The following is a 20783-nucleotide window of genomic DNA, read 5'->3' as shown; positions in this document are numbered from 1 at the left end:
ACGGCTTCCAGAGTTCCATCTAGCTATTCCTGTGACCACTTCTATAGACCAACTTGGTTAGTTTGTCCTTATTCAGTTCTATGTTGCATAACAACAACAACCCCCCACAAAACCAACTAAACAAAAAACCCCAAACTATAATTCAGATTTATATGATCTTATGACTTCATTCAGAATTGATAGCTTCTTCTTATAAATTGGGAGTTAAGTATTATCACCAGTATATTGATTTTTTTTCCAAATTTAAATGACAAATTAGGGGAGATTTGGAAAATCTCTTAGAAGCTTCCAGGTCATGTAATTTTCACCCAGAGGCATAACTACAATCACAGGTCAAATGGGACCAAGATTTGAGCCTCTAAAAAGGATCTTCAAAAAACAGAACAGGCCCTCTTATAGACTGTACAGTCTGGACATACTAGAATCAAGAGTTAGCTGAAATCTGCCATGTGCTAGTTAGGTTATGCTCTTATGACAAATACCAGATTAATATACAGATTTCCATCTTGCCTACGCTTTAGATTTGGTATCACACTAGTGACTCTTTACAACAGATATTAATAAAATAATGTCCATGGTCTGTTTCTATATGTCCCTTATACTAAGGAAGGCTTTTACAGTCTTTAAAATTTGGGAAACAACATGAAACAATCACAGGAAGAAAACTATAACACAGTAGTGGAAAATGGTTTAGAGATCTTGAAATATTTATTCTGTGTGGTGACTCAGAGATCCAGGCTTAATTCTATTTTTTTGGTTCCTGGTGTCATTCTCTAAGTGGCTCTGCCATTTTAACACACAGCTTGTATGCATCCCCCTCCTCACAATTCAGAACAAGTTCCATGCTTCAAACAAGCTGCAGTAGGGATGGGTGTATCTGACTCCAGAAGCCCATAAAGCAGAAGAACACTGAGTGTGGCTAAGGACTCATGTCTCACCATTGAGTTATATAGTTTTTATTTGTACTCAAAGATTGTACAATTCTAAAGATCTCAACTATAATTTTCATTTTAAGAAAAATTTTAATGACATGGTTTTAAAAATAAAATGAATTCAGAAAGCTTTGAGTCAGACCTAAAACAAAGATATCTAATTATTCCCACAGTAGGTTTAAATTTGTTCCTTTTCAGTCTTCCATCTTGAGTATGCATACATATTACTATATAATCATAAAGGATTGAAATTCTAAAAACTATGTAATTTAGAACTTAAAAGATCTACACAAGTCTTAAAGAGAATTATGTATGTGACTTTGTAAATAAAATGTAAAACAATTTGTATGTAATCACTACAGAGAGAAACTGCTATTTAAGAAATCTCAACTGGGTATCCCCCACTACCCTGGCATATCAAGTCTCTGCAGGACTAGGCTTAGGAGGGAGGTTGTGGGGGGAGGAGGGACTGTGGGGGGAGGAGGGACGCTTGACCAAAAGGAAGGTAGGGGCAATGATCAGGATGTAAAGTGAATAAACTGATGGAAAAAAAGAAAGAAAGAGTGTAAGGCGGGTATATCTGTATGAAACAGACAAAAAACTTTAAAAAGAAATCTCATTCTTATTGAATTGATGTAGTAAATTATGAAAGACATGTATGCTGGACAAATTCATAATGACAGTGAAGTATTTTTTACATAGTTCATCTGTATCTAATATGCATACTAAACACTACCTTTTATTCTTAATTTAATGTGTCTGTTTTGTAACTTGGTCAGGGGATTTCACTTAAATGTTAAGAATTAAACAATTTGTTCACAATTTAAGATGGATTAAAAACAAAATTCTAAAAACTATACATCAGCATATTGCTCCAAAATGAAAAAAAGTATTTTAAAACCTGAAAATATTAACTGATAAAGAGAAAAAATTACTTGCAACAGATAAGGAAGACTGGAAAACAATTCTTTAAAAAGCCAACATCTCAAAATCAAGCTAAAAAAATTTAGGGTCCCACCCCCCCCCTTACGATGGTATATTTTAGGAAATACCTAAATGGAGAAAGATACAAAAATTATAGAAGTAGATGGGCTTCAATATATGATGACCTAGCTATAATAAAGTCCACCACTTTTACCATGAATAAAATGAAAAGCTAAAACCAGGGTCTGGCAGGGCATACTTCAGAGTCTATAGCTTGGCAGATTAGAATCAACCAACCTCTATACAACAGTCTGAATATTACAATAAATTATTGGGTGAGAGGCAGGGAAATGAAAAGGCGTAAGGAGCTCAGTACAGGAATCTAACTAATGAAACTTGGCAATGAAACTATACAAATCTCCCTTTAGAAAAGTATAGGAGTGAGTCTATAATCCCAGCTAGCTGGTAGGCTAAGGCAGGAAGATTACAAGCCTAAGACCCACCCGAGACATATAGCAAGTTCAACACCAATGTATGGAACTTACCAGGATTCTACCTCAATGAAAAAGGCCTGGGGCTACAGTTTAGTGGTAGAGACCTTGTATAGGGCACACAAGGCCCAGAGTTCAACCCTAGCACTACACATACAAGAGATAAAGATGTGAATTAGTGAGATGAATGGTATTACAAGCAAATGACTAAAATATTTTTTAATGAGACAAATCCCCACCCCCAACACTGGTTTGATAAAAATCTCATCATCTTTTTTAGCAACAAATTTGGCAATATTTAATACTAAATGATAGCCCCGAAATATACCCAAATATATTTTAACTTTGTTTACTATATTTGTAACATGTACATTGTCAATAAATGGATCAACCATATGCCAAAGATTTCCAATAATAGTCTTTAGTGGCTGGAAACTAGAGAGATGGCTCAGTGGTTCAGATCACATGCTGGTCTTCCAAAGAACAGTGTAGTTTTCAACATCGCCAGTTCACAGCCACCTGTAATTTTATTTTGGTGTCAAGGAGAGAGATCCAACATGGCTCCAGTACTTACTTGTGTGTACCATATCTATTTATATACAATTTAAATAATAAATATTTTTTAAAAGCCTCTAGTTTTTGGATTAGAGGCTGTTTCCTTAGCTCCTGTTCTAACAGTGAAAATAAGAACAATGAGTAACACCAAAGTGCCATATATCACAGAAATGTCAACATACTTTATATGAACTAAGTCATTAGACTTACAAAGTAATTTATGAAGATATGTATGCCATTTATCTTCATCATATATATGCAGAAATAAGGGCAAAGAAAGTTTAGTAAGCTGCTCAGTGCATTACAAGTACTAAATGTAGGGGAAGAAGAGAATAAAGTACAAGTCTGAATCTTGAACTTTTTACTAAGGTACATTTAGCCACAAGTGGCTATTTAAATTTTATTAATATTAAATAAAAATGTAAACTCGATTCTTTTGTTACATTAAGTACATTTCATTTGCTCAGTACCAATGTGCTAGTGGATGTTATACATGGAAGTGCTGACATGAGTTATTTCTGTTACTGTGGAAAGATCTATTTTACATAGGACCTACACTGTTCTAAGATATTAACCACCATGTAGTTCGCTTTAAGGGTTAAAAACCAGTATGTACTTTAAATATTTCAACTAATGGTTTAATATTTCCAATGTTTTATCACTGCTCCAACTCACTGTCATTTATCATTATCCACAATGTCTTCTGAAGTCAGTCTTCTCTCCTCTCTGCCCTCCTTCCAGTGTTTAGCTCAGGTTGGTCTTCAGTCTCCCCAAGTCCCAGGTTACAAGCACATGCCACCAACTCAGCACACTTTTCTATACTGTGAATTCCATAGCCCACTTTCAAGAATCCCATGTACCTACTGAATTCTAAGAGCTGATATAAAAAAGTGTATTTTGTATAGGGACTCGTGTATTTTGTTCAATGAATCCTCACTATGTATACTGACTAATCCTTGTTACCTTTGTGTCCTGAGTGCTAAGTTCCTTTACATCTGAGAATAATCACTCTTGTCATCAGCTCTGTCTGGCACTGAACTCTCCTTCTACTTCTGGTCTCTGAATGAATGATACAGAAATGAATTATACCAGAGTATCTGAAAATGAGATCATACCTGGGAGAACTGGGTCTGTTTGTATCTTATTTACAACTTGAATTCATTAATAAACTTATCTTGTGTTAAGACATTATGAATTTCTTTTGCATACAATTAAACGAACAAAGGAAGAATGGTCAGCTATAGGAGGTCTGAGTTTCATGATAGTATTTGCATGAAAAGGAGAGTACAGCTGTAAGAAATGTATCTTTATTAGCTATATATGGTAGAAGAGGATAACCACTAAGAAAAAGAAAAAGAGTAAATATCCTTCAAATTAGACAAAGAGACAAAAGTAGGTTAGCAACAAACAACTACTTCTTTGACAATCTTTTTACTGCTAATTACCCCTGAGAAACATGGGAACCAAGCAGCACACACCCAAACTCCCTGTTCTGGATCTGTCATTAGAGTCAAGCAGGGTTTGGAAAGACACTGGGGGTAGGGGGTGGTATATGGTCTTAGGCCTCAGTCTGTGTTTTATCATTTTTAATCATTAAACAATGCCCTTCTTTGCAAAAAAGGGTAAAATACATAGCTAATACACTAGAATAACATGATGTGGTATATAGGTAGATGTTGAAATTTCAAGAGATAGTAGAATTTTACTGTTTTTAAAAATCTGAATTCTAATACACTGTTTCAAAATAACAATCTTTTTTATTTTATAAAAGTCAAATATTTTCTAAGTACGTCGGAACCTACAGCTCTCAATCATGTTCTCATACGCAGAGATTTACAAATGACCTCAGATACAGCATATCCCTGGGATGATTACAAGTATTTGGTCTTTTGTAACCGTTTCACTTAGCATGCCTTTCAAGATACAAACATAATTTGTGAAAATAATATTGCACTAATTTCTGTAAGCCATATGCATTCTGATATACACATGTAGCCATAATCTATGTATAGTTAATAGACACTAAGTTAGTTTTACTTTCCTCAATATTACAAATAAGGTCATTTACAAACATTTTTATACAAATTCTTGTGAACAAGGCCGGGCGTGGTGACGCACGCCTTTGATCCCAGCACTTGGGAGGCAGAGGTCTGAGTTCAAGGCCAGCCTGGTTTACAAAGTGAGTTCCAGGACAGCCAGGGCTACAGAGAAACCCTGTCTCGAAAAACCAAAAAAAAAAAAAAAAAAAAATCTTGTGAACATATATTTTAATTTCTATTTAGGAATATGGAATTCTTTAGTCATATGGAAACTCACATTCAACCATTTAAATGTTTTTAAATGATTTACCTAGTCATGGTACTGGCAGGCTTCATTATGCTGGATATGCTGATGACAAAGATTGTTTTTGATTTATCTACATGATTTTCAAGTGTTCCCCTGAGCAGCAGTGGTCATCAGCACAAAGGATAAAAAGTTCATTTCTAAGACAAATAGGGCAGGGCCTACTTAAAGGTTTTATTAGTTTTTAAAGGTAACAGTAATAAAGTATAAGAAACTACAGACATAGCTGGGCGTGGTGGCGCATGCCTTTAATCCCAGCACTTGGGAGGCAGAGGCAGGTGGATTTCTGAGTTCGAGGCCAGCCTGGTCTACAAAGTGAGTTCCAGGACAGCCAGGGCTACACAGAGAAACCCTGTCTCGAAAAACCAAAAAAAAAAAAAAAAGAAAGAAACCACAGACATGTAATAGCCATAGTTCTTGGTGGCAGGGTTGGTTCTTTTCAAGGGTTCTGAACGATATCTTACAGGTCTCTCTCCTTGGTGTACCAACAGCTGTTTTCACCTTCATATGGTACTTCACTAAATGTTTATTTAGTCTCTAAATTTCCTTTTTAAGGGTCATCAGTTATACTGGACTAGAAACTTAAAATACTCTCTATTATGACCTCATCTTAACTAATTAATGGCTATTTAAAATAAGGTTACATGTGGAGGTATTGAGACTTGGAATGACAACACACCAGTTTTAGACAATTCAACACACAAGTGTTACAAACATAATTTAAACATGGTGATGGTGGAAGCAATGACAGAGTCCTTTTACATACCTTTAAAAATGCCTTTTCATATGTGAGTCCTCTGCTATTGCCATGAACATTTTCAAGGAGTAAAAGAATGCAGGATCTCATAATGTATTCCAGTTCACAAAAATCAAAAGAGCAAAGTCACCTTTGCATTTCATCTGCTTTCATCTTTTTTGGTCTACACTTTGCTTGAGTGTTAATTTTCCCACAAAAGTACAAAAATCTTTTTATATAGAATTGTTAGAAATAAATCTTGAGGACTAGAAATGAATGGTAAGATTTTAAAAAGAACACTGAACTTATTATCCCAATTGTGCAGACTAAAACTAATAAAATGGCTGATATAGCTATCAGAATTTTAATGTGAGCATTCTTCAAATGTTATTACTTTTAGCCCAATTATGACCAAGTAATAATTTTGAAAAATTAAAATTGGTAATGTTTATAGAACTTTATATGGCTAGCACATTTTAACATGTTTAATAAGAAAAACGTAAAAGAGTCCCAGCATGTCTTGTCCCAACAGAAGTGAAGGTGAGGGTCTGGCTGTGGGCTCTGAGAAGCCCCTGCCCAGATGGCAGGAACAGTTTTAGGGGAGACACCATGGTCCCTGAGCATATATCCCCTAATCAGACTGTGGACTTAGGGCCACATCAGAGTCCTACAGCAGTGAAGAACCTGAGGAAGAGCAGGAGGAAACAGGAACAGGCCCAGCAGGCTACTAGTGCCAGCCCCTCAGTCAAGATCCTGAACAAGAAGAGATGGAACTGGCACCAGTGGGTGAGGGAGAAGATTGAGCTGATGATACCCAAAACCGGATGCAGGCCCTGCCAGACTCACATTAGAGAGTGAGGATGAAGATGAGAGGGAGCTGCAGCATCGAGCAGCTCTATCCCCATGGTCCCAGAACACACAGAGCTGGTGAAGAAGACGATGGCTGGAGAAAGCCTGCCTACACCAAGGGTTCCTGCCTGGGTTCAAAAGATACTGAATGCTCAGTGGGAAAATGCCCTCCAAAGCCAGCAGGCATCCCCTGCCTAGAAGTGACCACACAGAAAGAGCTGCTTTATCTCCCTACATTCCAAACCTGGACCAGCATAGGACTAACACAATTCTGGTTTTAACAGCCATCTTCTTCCCATGTCCCTTTTCACATCAAGGCAAATCGGAGACCTACTTTATTCAATTCTGTACATATGGGGACATTGGCCCAAGCCCAGCCCACCTTAGCATGTATCACTCTGTGGAGAATAAAACATCTTATACATATACAACCCCCTCCCCAAATCTTATCTTAATATTAAATTTCAACAAAGTTGATAAAAAACAATAAACCAAATTACTATAAACATAGCAACAAAATCCAATTTAAAAATAAGCAAAATACATAATTATAAATTGTACATAAAAGAACTTGACTTTAATTTCCATAAGGAAAATGTACAAATAGTCAACAGCTACATGAATGGATACTCAACCTCACTCAGCATAAGGTAAACAGAAATGTCAATGTATACCTACTAGGATATGTACTACTCAAAATCCAGAAAGTAAAATGCAGTGGAAAGATGTCCAGAAAACTGGAAATCTTTGTGGACTGTTGGCAGTAATGGAAAATGGCATAACTAATTAGAATATTAGTTCTTCAAAATCTCTTCTAGTTTAATTTCTGTTGCTGTGATAAAACAGTCTGGCTAAAAGCAATTCAGAAGAGAAAATGTTTTTTGGCTTACACTTCCAAGTGGTTAAGCTCCATAAGCAAGGGAAGTCAGGACAGGAACTCAAGCAAGCACTGTGGAGCAGTGCTGCTTGCTGGGTGGCTCCTAGGCTCCTACTTAGCGAGTTTGCCTTACTCCAACTGCCTACCTAGGCTGCGGGCTGGGTCCTCTTTCATTGACTAATAAGACAATTTCCCATAGATATGCCCACAAGGTCAATCTGATATATGCAATTCCTCCATGGAAGCTTTCCTCTTAGATGACTATAGGTTATTAAGTTGACAGTTTAAAAGGGCAAAATCTAAAATTTAAAAACTTGGATAAATGAATGGAAAACATCATGTTGTACACATATAGAGCCAAGTATTATTCAGTCTCTAAAAACCGACACTTGCTACAATACAAATGAACCATCATGTTATATGAATCAACAAATACTGTAAGAGTCTACTAATATGAGGTGCCCAGGAGTCAAATTCAGAGATAGAAAGCTGAATGCTGACTGCAAGGAGTTAGGGAATAAAAATTAGGATTTAGTTCCACAGGTTTATGAGTTAAAAAGTATGTTAGGGACTGGTTGCACATAATGAGAATATATTTAATACTAATGAATTAAACATGAATAAATGAATTAAACATTAATTAAGAGGGATGTAAGACAGTCTTAGTTTTAAAAAGAAACTTAAATACTATTTTCCCATACCAAGTCACATTTGCTACAAAGAGCATTATGAGGACACTTTCTTCTATATCCTCACTAACACGTGTCTAGATAATATCTCAGTTTAGTGTCTTTTTAGAAGATTTATTTTTATTATATATATGTATGTTTCATCTGCATGTATGTACATGTACCACATACATACCTAATACCCATGAAGGCCAGAAGACAGGGTTGGACCTCCTGAACTAGAGTTATGGACATGTGTGAGCTGCCATGTAGGTACTATGAACTGAATCCAGTTCTCTGTAAGAGCAGCCAGTGTAAGGCTAAACAACCTTAGCCTGCATATTCCTTTTTATAAGATACAATTTCTTAGATGTCTGATACTACCCTCAAATAACCTTCCTGTCTCAGCCTCCCAGTGCCATCATACATAACATTTTCTTATCAGAAATCTCAAAGGGAAAGATAGAGAAGGTACAATCTGAAAGATGCTGGCGCTTCAGAGATGGCTCAGCAGCCACTAAGCCGCTACTCTTACAGAGAACCTGAGTACAATTTCCAGCATTCACATGGTGACTGTGACTCCATATGGGAGTTATGAGTTACGATCAAGGCAGTGAATTCAGTCAAGTGTGAAGAGAAAAACGAGGGATACTAATCTCTTATCTGAAAACATTCTTATTAAGAAAATTTTATGTATGGCTTAACAGAGCAACTTTTTTTTTAGGTTAGTATACCTTATCCTTAAACAATTACCACTTCTCAGACTTCTGGCTAAGACCAAGTATAGTATTCTTAGTAACTAACTACATTGCCACTTTTTCCCAATCTAAAATAGTACAATGTCAGCAAGTAAACTAAAAATAAACTCTAACTGGGCAGAAACATGAGTTTCTCAAGTATCCCTAATGATCTACCTCAGTCACCTTGAGAATCTCTTCAGGAAACTCACTTATGTTTGATCTTCCAAGAAACAAACTTTTAATACTGACAGGTAAAACCACTCCAGTCAATAAGAAAAAAAGGTGTGGACTTCATCAATCAGTATATGGTAGTCTGAATAAAAATGGCCCCCACAGACTCATAGGGAATAGCACTATCAGGAGGTGTATGCCTTGGGGTTTCAGATGCTCAAGCCAGGTCCAGTGCCACTCTCTCTTCCTACAGCCTGCTCATACAGATGTAGAACTCTCAGCTACTTCTCCAGCACCATGTCTCCCTCCTGTATGCAGCCATGCTTCCCATCATGGTATCTCTTCACATCAATAGAAATCCTAAGAAGCAGTCCTACAATCTTGGGGATCTTAACTGTTTTTTTGTGTTCTGTGTAACAAAGCTGTCACTCTTAAGGAAACCAGTTAAAAGCATTAGGCCATAAGAAACAAGGCCCATGTTTTAGGTCACAGGTCTCAAACTAGTGGTCTGAGTACTAGAATTACTAGATAGAACTCATCTCTGGGTACTATTATTAAGTTCCCAAGTTAAGATGCAGCTCTTAAGTCAGCAATTAACCTGTAGAGTATCTATATGGCCATAATCAGCCCTAGCTGCAAAGTGGTAGCTCAATCAAACTTAGCTGCTCTACCACACATGTTCCAGAACAAAAAGCCAGCTTCAGTACAAACATATATGTGGAGCATACTTCTGATGTGGCCCACTGCAGGTAGCAAAGCTATAAACCCAGAGACCTTGCTAGTGTCAGAACTCACCATGGCCTGTGACTGTTACCTAGATCCCTTTCAGGCCATAACCTAGAGATGAGTCACATCTCTTCTCTAGGCGCTGACTCCAAAGCACTGTTTCTTCTACTAGTCTTTCTGTTTCATAAGCTACTGTCCTCCTCACAACATTCTTTAATTCTCCAGTCTAGCAAAATCCTTTGCTCTGAGCATTTACTATTTCATGAGATCAATATGGCATGCTTATATTTGCTCACAGTTTCTCATTTAAAGATGTATGCATTAAAAGGCACAAGCACAGAATTTAGGTAGAAGAATATTTTCTCCACAAAATGCACAAATCTTGAAAATAAGTGAATAGGGCTGGAGAGATGACTCAGCGGTTAAGAGCACTGACTACTCTTCCAGAGAACCTGAGTTCAATTCCCAGCAACCATGAGGTGGCTCACAACCATCTGTAATGTGATCTGATGCCTCCTGGTGTGTATGTAGACAGCAACAGTGTACTTAAACACATAAAAATAAATAAATCTTTTTTAAAAGAAAATAAGAGAATATAAAATATTCTGTGGACAATCTGTGCCACTTTTTTCTCAGATTAACGTGTGTTAGTCAGACTTTCCATCACTATAACAAACAGCTAAGAAAAACAACTTGAAGGAAGAAAGATCTATTTTGGCTCAGGGTTTCAGGGGTTTCAGCTTGTGGTCAGCAGGTTCTATTTTTGAACCTGTGCTGAGGTAGAATATGATGGAAAAAGACCACTGTCTGGCAAAGTTCTTACTTCATGGCAACTGGGAAACAGAAATGAACAAGCAGAGAAAAGATACATATTCCCAGCACACACTTCCAGTGATCAACTTCCTCCAAGTGCTATCTGCTACTTTTATCATCTCCTAATAATGTCATCATATTATAAGTTAATTGTAACATCAATTCCCTTTTAGGAAAGAGCCCTCAGGGTTCAACACAACCAACCAGCTGGCAACCAAACCAACCATATATGGGCATTTCATATTCAAGCCACAGCATTCTGCACCTGTTTCACAAAGGCTCACCTCCATCTCATAATGTAAAATGTACTCAATCTAGTTCCAGGAGTCCCTAGAGTCTTAACAGTTCCAGCAACCCACAAAAGGCCCAGGCCTCTTCTGAGACTCAGACAATTGTTAGCTGTGAGTCTGTATGAAATTACAAAATAAATTATATACTCCCAAGATAAAAATAGAACAGTAAATATAACTACTTCAAAAAGGAAGAAGGGTACAGATAGAAGAAATGGAACTAAAGAACAAAGTCCAGCAAGACAAACATTATATCCAACAGTACACTGTCTGGCAGCCTAGGCACAGAGTCGTGGGTGCACAGAGTCGTGGGTGCCTAAAGTTGTGGGCAGCACTGCCCCTACAGCTTTCTAGTTGTAGCCAATATGGTATTTTGTGTGGGTGGCTCTGCTTATGTAGTGTGGTTTTCCTCAGTAATCATTTGACATCCTGGCATTTCTTAGCTTCCTGGGCTCGCTACTGTAATTTTTGGGTTTTGTCCTCACAGTTTCCTATACTATCTGCTCAGAGTCTGACTGCAGGAATCTTGACTTTATAATACACTACCAAAGCCTTCATTTGAGATGTAGGTGGAGGTCTCCATGACACATTGCTTTGTATCCTGTATGCCTACAAAACCAGTATAGTTTGAATGATGCCAATATCTACTGTAAATTCAAGTAGTAGTCAAGACATCTTAGACCAGAGTAGCAGATCTTCTACCTGTATGGCTGAACACCAATAAGTATTTTCACAGGTGATATTATGCCAGCAGATAGCCGGAACTCTCTTCTCAGAGCAGTCTTTTAATGAATTAAAACCCTTGGCGCAGGGCTGGTGAGATGGCTCAGTGGGTAAGAGCACCCGACTGCTCTTCCGAAGGTCCGGAGTTCAAATCCCAGCAACCACATGGTGGCTCACAACCATCCATAACGAGATCTGACTCCCTCTTCTGGAGTGTCTGAAGGCAGCTACAGTGTACTTACATATAATAAATAAATAAATCTTTAAAAAAAAAAAAAAAAGAAGAGAAGAAACTCTCTCCTCTTAAAAACAAAACAAAACAAAACCCTTGGCGCAAGCCTTTAATCCCAGCACTCAGGAGGCAGAAGCAGGGGGATTTCTGAGTTCGAGGTCAGCCTGGTCTACAAAGTGAGTTCCAGGACAGCCAGGGCTATACAGAGAAACCCTGTCTCAAAAACAAAAACAAAAAACCAAAAAACCAAACCAAAACAAAAAACCCTTATTTCCTTGATTGCCATTAGTGGGGTATGGTCAATTTCTGAGACATTTTTCTATTGTTGAGCATTTGGCTTCTTTTAATGGCTCACTAAAAACTAAGCTTTCCTTGTCTACAACTTTTCCTAGACAATCTTACAAGTTTTCCAAGTTGTTTTTCACTGCCTTTGTTTCTAAATTCAGACTATAAATCTGGTTTTAAAAAGCTAGTACTAACCAAACAGCAGCCTAAATGTTGGGCTACCCTAAAATTTCTTCACTGTAATAGTCTGTTATCTTTAAACTTAGTTTCACACAAAGGAAATGCAGACAAGTTCTTTGCCATAATGTACCATGAGTTAGTATGACTTACTAATATTAGGTGTGTCTTAACCAAATTGGCAACCAGTATTAGCAGGGGAGATATTTTATTTTTCTATCTAGATCCTACATGCATAGGAGACAAACGAACAGCTATCCAATTAGAAAGATGGCTTTGAATTAGAAAGATGGCTCAGTGCTTAAGAAAGTACAGCTTATTCTTACAGAGAACCTGAGTTTAATTCAGCTCAGAACCATTAGTAACTCCAGTTTCAGGGTCCAAGGAACACCATGAGGTGCACAGATATATGTTTAGGTAAAACACCCATACATATAAAAATAGCACCTCACATGTGTCTGTATATCCCAGTTTCAGGGCTTCTGACACACTCACACAAACATACATGCAGGTAAAACACCAATGCACATAAAATAATAATAAACTATATATTAAAAAGTATTTTTGAAGTATATATTTTAGATGCATATAGTTTGTTGTATGTTAATCACACCTTAAAAGTTGGTAACAGATTTTCCACTGATTTAAAGAGGTTTTGGATAAAATATTCTATGTAAGTAATTGCACTGAAGACAGTGTATGTGTTGTTAGTGTTATGGCCTAGAGAACTGTCTCAAATTTCTAGCCAATGCATAATCACAAACCAGTAACAACGGTGAGTTCAGATAACTGTTTAAGTATGTGGCATTATTTCTAAAAAGAAATCTCACATAAGAAAGTGTAAATGGTTCAAAACAATCTTTCCACACCATCAGCATATCTATGACTCCAGTGCATTCATACTCTCAACAATAGTTATATAATTGCAAGACAAAGATAAAAATAAATATAACTAAAAACTCAGTTAGGCATCAGATACCTCTTAAGCAAGTACAACTATCTTTAAAAATGTTGGGCCTGAGGGCTGATGTGATGGCTCAGTGGTTAAGAGCACTGACTGTTCTCCCAGAGGTTCTAAGTTCAATTATCAGCAACCACATGGTGGCTCACAACCATCTATAAAGGGATCTGATGCTTTCTATTAGCATGCAGTTGTACATGCAAACAGAGCACCCATACATTAAACAAAACAAAACAAAACAAAACAGTGTTGGGCTTATCAAGAAGGTAGAGGCATGACTTTAATCCCAGCATTCCCGGCATTCAGGAGGCAGAGGCAAGTCTCCTGTGAGTCTGAGGCACCCCTGGTCTACAGAGCAAGTTCCAGGACAGCCAAGGCTACACAGAGAAACACTGCCCTGAAAAACCAAAAAGGCCTTACAAATGACCTATATCTAAGTATTAGAAAACTTTACTGACTTCCACATTAAAAAAAAAAAAAGTGATACCATTCTCTGATGGCTCTAAAATAAAAAAACTGCATCTATTTTCTATCTATCTCTAGTTCCCCAATAATTCTTATCTCTTGCTTATATATATGAGGTACATCTGCTACACTTGAAGGAAAATATTGTTGAGCTGAGCTTTGCTCATGCCTTCTTACATGGCTCCAACCTGCAACCACTATATTTTATGTCATGCACGGCTATTAAGAAACAGAACCTCAGCTTTTCTACAATCACTTGGAGATGGATGGAACTCACCATTCTACTGAAGCAGGATAATGTATAGAGCAAGGCATTAGGTAGCTAAATACTTACATTTAACTAAAGTATATTTAAAACAAGAAGATTGATGAGAAGTTTTATTATCCAAATAAAGATATAGTTGAGAGTAAAAGAAGATAAACTTATAGTTTATGGTAGGAAAACAAGCATAAACTGAAATTTTCTTAAACTAGTTTCTGCTTAGTTTTTCAGGTGTGAGAAATACTAAGTTAAAAGCTAACTTAAAGCTAGTCAGATAACTCAGCAGGTAAAGGCTAAGCTACTAAGCCTGCTGAGTTTAGTTCAATCTGCAGGGTCCACGCAATGGAAGAAGAGAATCATTCTGACCTTCCACACATATGTGGTGGTACATATACAGATACATATAGATTTTTTTGTTGTTGTTTTGTTTTTTGAGATAAGGTTTCTCTGTGTAGCCCCGGCTGTCCTGGAACTTGCTGTAGACCAGGCTAGCTTCAAACTCAGAGATCTACCTGCCTCTGCCTTCCAAATGCTGGAATTAAAGGTGTGCATCACTGCAGTACCACCCAGCAGACCTTTTTTAGTGTTAAAAAAAAAAAAAAAAAACAAACCAAAAAAACCTATCCAATTGTTTGATTTGGCCTTTAGAAGTAGACCTTTAATGTGTTCACATCCATACAGTAAATTTTACATGGAATGCACATTCAAAATCCCAAGTAACTGAGGGATGGATAAGATAGATAACATCTAGATATTAATGGATTAAAGTCTACACAAAATCAATACTGCCCAATAAGCATATACAAAGCTTCTGGACATCTTTAGTCCATAGACAAATATGAAGCAAAATAAGAAGATACCATTATACATCTATTAGCATGCATATTATATATTTTTAAAAAGACTTAATAACAAGTAATGGGGAAGTATCTGGGATGGAGAGTTGAAACTGTAACATACTGCTGATGAGAATGTGGAATGGTGGAACTGCTCTGGAATACTGTCTGGCAGTTCTTTAAACAGAACCCAATGATGCTATATGTCCAGATACACACCCAAGAGAAATGAAAATGTACCTACATGAAGAATTCACACAAGAATGTCTTACAGCACTGACTTAATAATAACCCAAAATAAAAAACAAAACCACCAAACATCTTAAAAGAAATGTGATACAAATATCACAATGACACTTTTCAGCAGAATAAACAAGAACATAGCATTGGTCTATGCTGTAACATGGGTGAACCTTGACATTTAAAAACACACCAAGTGAAAGATCCACACATACTGCACAATGCCATATATACACAATGACTAGATCAGACAAATATGAGACAAAGATTCCTGCTTTTACGCTAAAATGCGGGAGGGTGTGTGTGAGAACGACCTCTGTTAGACATAGGATTTCTATTTGGAACAATAAAGAGAGAGTCTAGAGTTGGATTATGGCTATAACTTGTGAATATACTCAATCCAGGGAGCTGTATAGTTCAAATTCATAACTCTTATGATATATGAATTGGCCCCTAAAGCTGTTTCAAACAAGAAAATTTACAGTGGCCAATTTTATAATTATTTGTATGTTAGATCATACACAAACTCTTAAGTTGCTATGTACCCCTGACTGGCTTGGTCCTCCTATAGGGCCTAACTTGGCCTTGAAATTTCAATCAATCTTCCTGTTTCATAGAGAACATACTTCATGAAAAGGGAATCAAATACTGTACTTCATTTCATAATGAAATCTAATTGAGTTTCTTCCAGTTTGAATGTACTTTAGTTCACAAAGACTTTCAAAGACATAAATCATCTAGATAACCAAGAAAAGTTATTCATAAGCTAAGTCATGGAAGGGATGTGAAATATTGGTTACAATATACTAGGTATTAAAATGTTCTCTTCAGCCAGGTACAACAGCATGTTGAGTTACTTGGAAGCAGAGGAACAAGAATTGTTTGTATTCAGAAGTTCAGATCAACCTGGGCAACAGAATGGAATCTCATCTCAAAAACCAATGCTGGTGACCTACCACAGTGGTAGAGTGCTTGCCCACCATACAAATGGCCCTGGGTATGCTATCCAGCATTACCAAAAAATAAGTAAAATCAAAATATCAAAAAAGTCTTACTTCTCAAAACTTAACTTCATTTTAAACAGCATAGCCTAGTTTACAACTTTTAAGAAACTCCTTATTTTTATTTCTAAAAGTCCTTATTAGTTACTTTAATAGTCATTACTGGTGATTTTTGATACTGTTTTTGTTTTAGCTCTCTGTTTAGACAGGCTCTTGCTATATAGCCCCAGACTGGTTTCCAACTTGGAACCCTCTGACTTCAGCCACCTGATAGGCACATGTCCAGGCCCGGTTGATCTGGTTTACTGAAGTGTCTCAATCTCTTCCAACATCCTTCAAAACCATACTAACTAAATCCAGCATTTTGGGCTTGATAAAGTACTAAGCATCAGTAACCAGACTTACTCTCTCACTCTCTTCAAGTTATGATTGGTTGACTTACAGTTTGAAGATTTTGCATTAGATCAAATCATTTACTTAAAAGGAATACAGGTATGCTTTCATAATGGTTGCAGAGTACAGTTTTCATGTATGCGTTTTCACCTCCCCCTGCTCTGTGAAGTGTTGCCCATCTCAGGTGATGGGGTTAGAGTGCTGGGATTTCAGATACATGACACATTCCTGGTCATGTTTTCTTAGTCTCACAATGCTGAAAACTTTCTATTGGGATCTGTAAATGCATACAAATAAAACCTCTTTAATTAACAGCCTGAAATTATTTCTCAGATATAGCATAGACAAACTATGCTAAGTTTGCTATTTTGCAATTACAAGAACTGAACAGCTCTGGTTCATTTATAATCTAGTTTTGTTGTTTCTGTTTGGTTTTCAAGACAGGGTTTCTGTGTAGCCCTGGCTATCCTGGAATTCACTTAGATTTACCTGCTTCTGTCTCTAGAATATGGGGACTAAAGTACACACCACCACTACCTGGGTTATAATCTAGTTGTTAAAACTAACACTAACAAATGAGCTGTCATTTTCTTACAAAATAAACATTTATCTTCAGTGTAATACTGACTGAAAATCTATAATAAAACTCATGTTCAAATCAGGTTAGCAATTATCTTTGACATGCCACTCAAATTTTAAAAAGCAAAAGAATCAGAAAGAAACATTTCCTTGAACTCAATGAGTAAAGATGTTCCCTCAAGCCTCACAGTGTAACAGGTAAAATCATAATTACATATGACTTGGCTAAGTGTCAATAAGCTCTGTTCACATGAAAAATAATGATTTAATGCCTACCCCAAAATATCCACATCCTAATTAGTTATCATATCAAAGAAGAGTGGATTTTGAAGCTGGTCCTTTCCCCTTTTTCAAAACAAGCCACCATTAACAATAACAACAACAACAACAACAACAGAAACCAGACAACAGCAACAATAACAGAAACCAAATTGTAATATATTAAACCTGGTGAGTTTTTAAAATGGGTACATGGACAATCTACTCCTATGCTAAGTGACATTAATAGCGGTGCTTTTGGAGTGTGATTTGTGCTTTTCACACTTGCATTTCTTTCTTTGTCCTGGCTTGCTACTGGCATTCCTGTAGCAGATAGCCTTTTAACTTACCTACTTCTGCAACACACATATTTATTATTTATTTAGTTTGGTTTTTTGAAGGCAGGGTTTCTCTATGTAACCTCCCTTGATGCCCTGAAACTCACAGACCAGGCTGGCCCCAAACTCACAGAAATCCACCTGCCTCTGCCTCCCAAGTGCTGGGATCAAAGGCATGTATCACCACTGCCAGGCCAAATTTACTCTTAAAAACCAAAGTGAGTAAATCACCTAGATTTAAAGTTTAGATGATATGCCAGTTACTCACTCACTAGTGTGTTTTTCTTGACCTTAAGTAATGTGAGTAATAGACATGTGAGGCACTAGGAGCAGTTCTGAAGAATATTAACATTTACTGTATGAGCAGTGTTAAAATGTCAGGAAGAATAAAACAAAGTTTGGGTTAGTGATAAAGCTAAGCAGATAAAGGTGCTCACTACCAAGCCTGTTAACCGGAATTTTATCCCTAAGGCCCATGTGATGGAAAATGAGAAACAACTCCTCAACGTTGTCTCCGATTTCCATGCATGCACTGCAGGAAGTAACCCCACCCATATAAATAAAAAATTATAAAACAACAACAACAACCAAACAAACCATAAAAACCCCAAGGTTTAACTGATTTTAAAATACTCACTAGCAACTTTGCCTTCACTAATTCTGGGGTAAAGAAAAGCACAGAGTAATTCCTAAAATGATTTATACTTGGTAAAAATGATGCTAGTTGGCCTGGGAGATTGAAGGCCTGCATTTTAAGTTCGCTGTTGTGTTCACTTCAGGTAAACACAGCAGTCCTCTGTTACTGGCAATTTTGTCTTCTATGGTTTTAGCAGTCATGGTAGACAGTGGTCTAAAAATATTATGTGGAAAATTCACAAAATTGACAATTCATGAGTTTTGAAGTACATGGCATTCTAAATGGCACAATGAAACCTTAAGACTGTCACACCCAGTACCCTGGCAGGTGTGCACCATCCCTTTGATTAGTACAGTTATACTGTAAATACAACTGGTTGCTGGCTCCTGAGTCACTCAGAAGCCATCTCAGCTATCAAGACTATTTACTTAGGTATTGTACTATCTGTGTTCAAATGGCCCAATCATAACACTTTGTCACTCACATTCCTGTCTCATCACAACCAAATGAGCAAAGTAAGGCATTCGGACAGAAAGACCACATTATCCTTTTATTACAGAACATAGTAACTTTTCTGTTTTCTTGTTAGTTATTCCTGTTAATCTTACCTCATACCTAAGTTATAAGTTAACTTCATAAGACTACATGACAAGGGAAAAAAAAATCAGTGTACAGATGCTTTGGAACTAAATAAGGGTCTTAGACTGTCTCTCCTGCCAGTAACTGAGAACTCCAGAGAAAACACCAAATGAAGAGTTAGGAAACAAGGAAAACTCTTTTTTGTTTGTTTGTTTTCGAGATAGGGTTTCTCTATATAGCCCTGGTTGCTGTCCTGAAACTCACTCTGTAGACTAGGCTGGCCTCAAACTCAGAAATCCGCCTGCCTCTGCCTCCCGAGTGCTGGGATTAAAGGCGGGCGCCACCACGCCCAGCACAAGGAAAACTCTTAAGTGACATTCAAATTGTGACAGAGTAGTAAAACAAGTCCAACTAACAGTTATTTAAATTTCACTGTAAGTCCCATGTACTCCTCTGAGTTGCATGTATTTAATTTAATAAAACAAAACAAAAGCACCTGCTGAGTTCTTTATTCCCCCTTTTCAATGGTTCTACCTATTCTGTCCTTTAAGCAAATCTATCCAAAACTGACACAAAGCAGCAGATGAGAAAAGTAAAGGGAAAGGAAAGAGAAGTGAAAGCTGCAGATTTAATAATGTTGACAATCTGACATCCAAAGGACCCACATCAAGTCATGAGCAGAGGTACATCTTTAATGACAGAAACAATTTGCTTTGTAGCCAATTCTGTGAACTTTTAAAAAAATATCAATTATCTCTTAATATTATCATTTTGCACGAATTTTCACAAGATGCCTATAAACCAGGAAAAAAAATTTACATTAGAAAAGTCTGGAAATACCTTTCTAAAATTAAAGTGTTGGGTGCTTAATGTAGTGGCATACAGAAGTTCACTTAACTTTTCAGTCAATTCTCTTAACTGCCACTTATTTGACCACGTCAGTGGTAAGGTAAATGGAGAGCTTTATAGGGGCCAATGAAACAGCTCAGCAGGCCTGACAACCTACATGTGATTCCCATGACCTACCATAAAGGTTAAAGGAAAGCACCCACTCTTCTTATTTCTGTGTGAACCATAGTTATGTGCATATGTACACACCCATGTCACATTGCAAGAAAGCCATGAAGTAAATACCACACACTACTAGGTAAGGTTAAGAAGGGTGAACAGCCTGTGGAAGTATAAACAGGAGCTAACTCTGAAGGATATTTATGTTTAACTCCTCTAAAACTTTTTCTTTTTAAGGCCAAGGTCAATGAGAGCCTTAGAGCCAATGAAGCAAGTGAAGTCCCCCACCCTATTCACACCTAAGTTCTATTCTCTAGTAGTATCTTGTGGAGAGGAGCAGGTCACAATGACAATAGTGCACTTTTCTGATGCCTCATTAGTTTCTGGACCAGTTGGAGTCTTGCCCTCTGCTTATTCATTTCCCTTCCAACATTAAAAAGTAAGCACTTCAGTGGTATAGGTATGCTTAGACTGGATTTCAAAATGAGTTCCATCTCTAGCAATATACCCTAGTACACATGCATGTGTACTGAAACACAGAGACAGACTGACAGAGAGACAGAGACAGACACACACAGGACAAAAGGGGAGGGGTGCAGGATAATTGAAAGAAATAAAAAGGTAAAGATAAAAGGTTCCTCAGGGAATACCGAATGGCTGAGAAGAACCTGAAAAAATGTTCAGCATCCTTAAT

The 20783-nt window shown here is 37.1% G+C and overlaps 1 protein-coding gene and 1 pseudogene across 2 annotated transcripts in view; one reads left to right on the top strand and one right to left on the bottom strand.

Annotated features, from left to right (window-relative positions):
* R3hdm1 (R3H domain containing 1) overlaps positions 1–20783 on the bottom strand; it is a 134432-nt gene that overhangs the window by 102297 nt on the left and 11352 nt on the right. The window lies entirely within an intron of this gene.
* LOC110296004 lies at positions 6254–7028 on the top strand (annotated as a pseudogene).

Source organism: Mus caroli, chromosome 1 (assembly GCF_900094665.2).
Source record: "Mus caroli chromosome 1, CAROLI_EIJ_v1.1, whole genome shotgun sequence".
Classification (NCBI taxonomy): Eukaryota; Metazoa; Chordata; class Mammalia; order Rodentia; family Muridae; genus Mus; species Mus caroli.
This window is presented reverse-complemented; position numbering and strand designations above follow the sequence as displayed.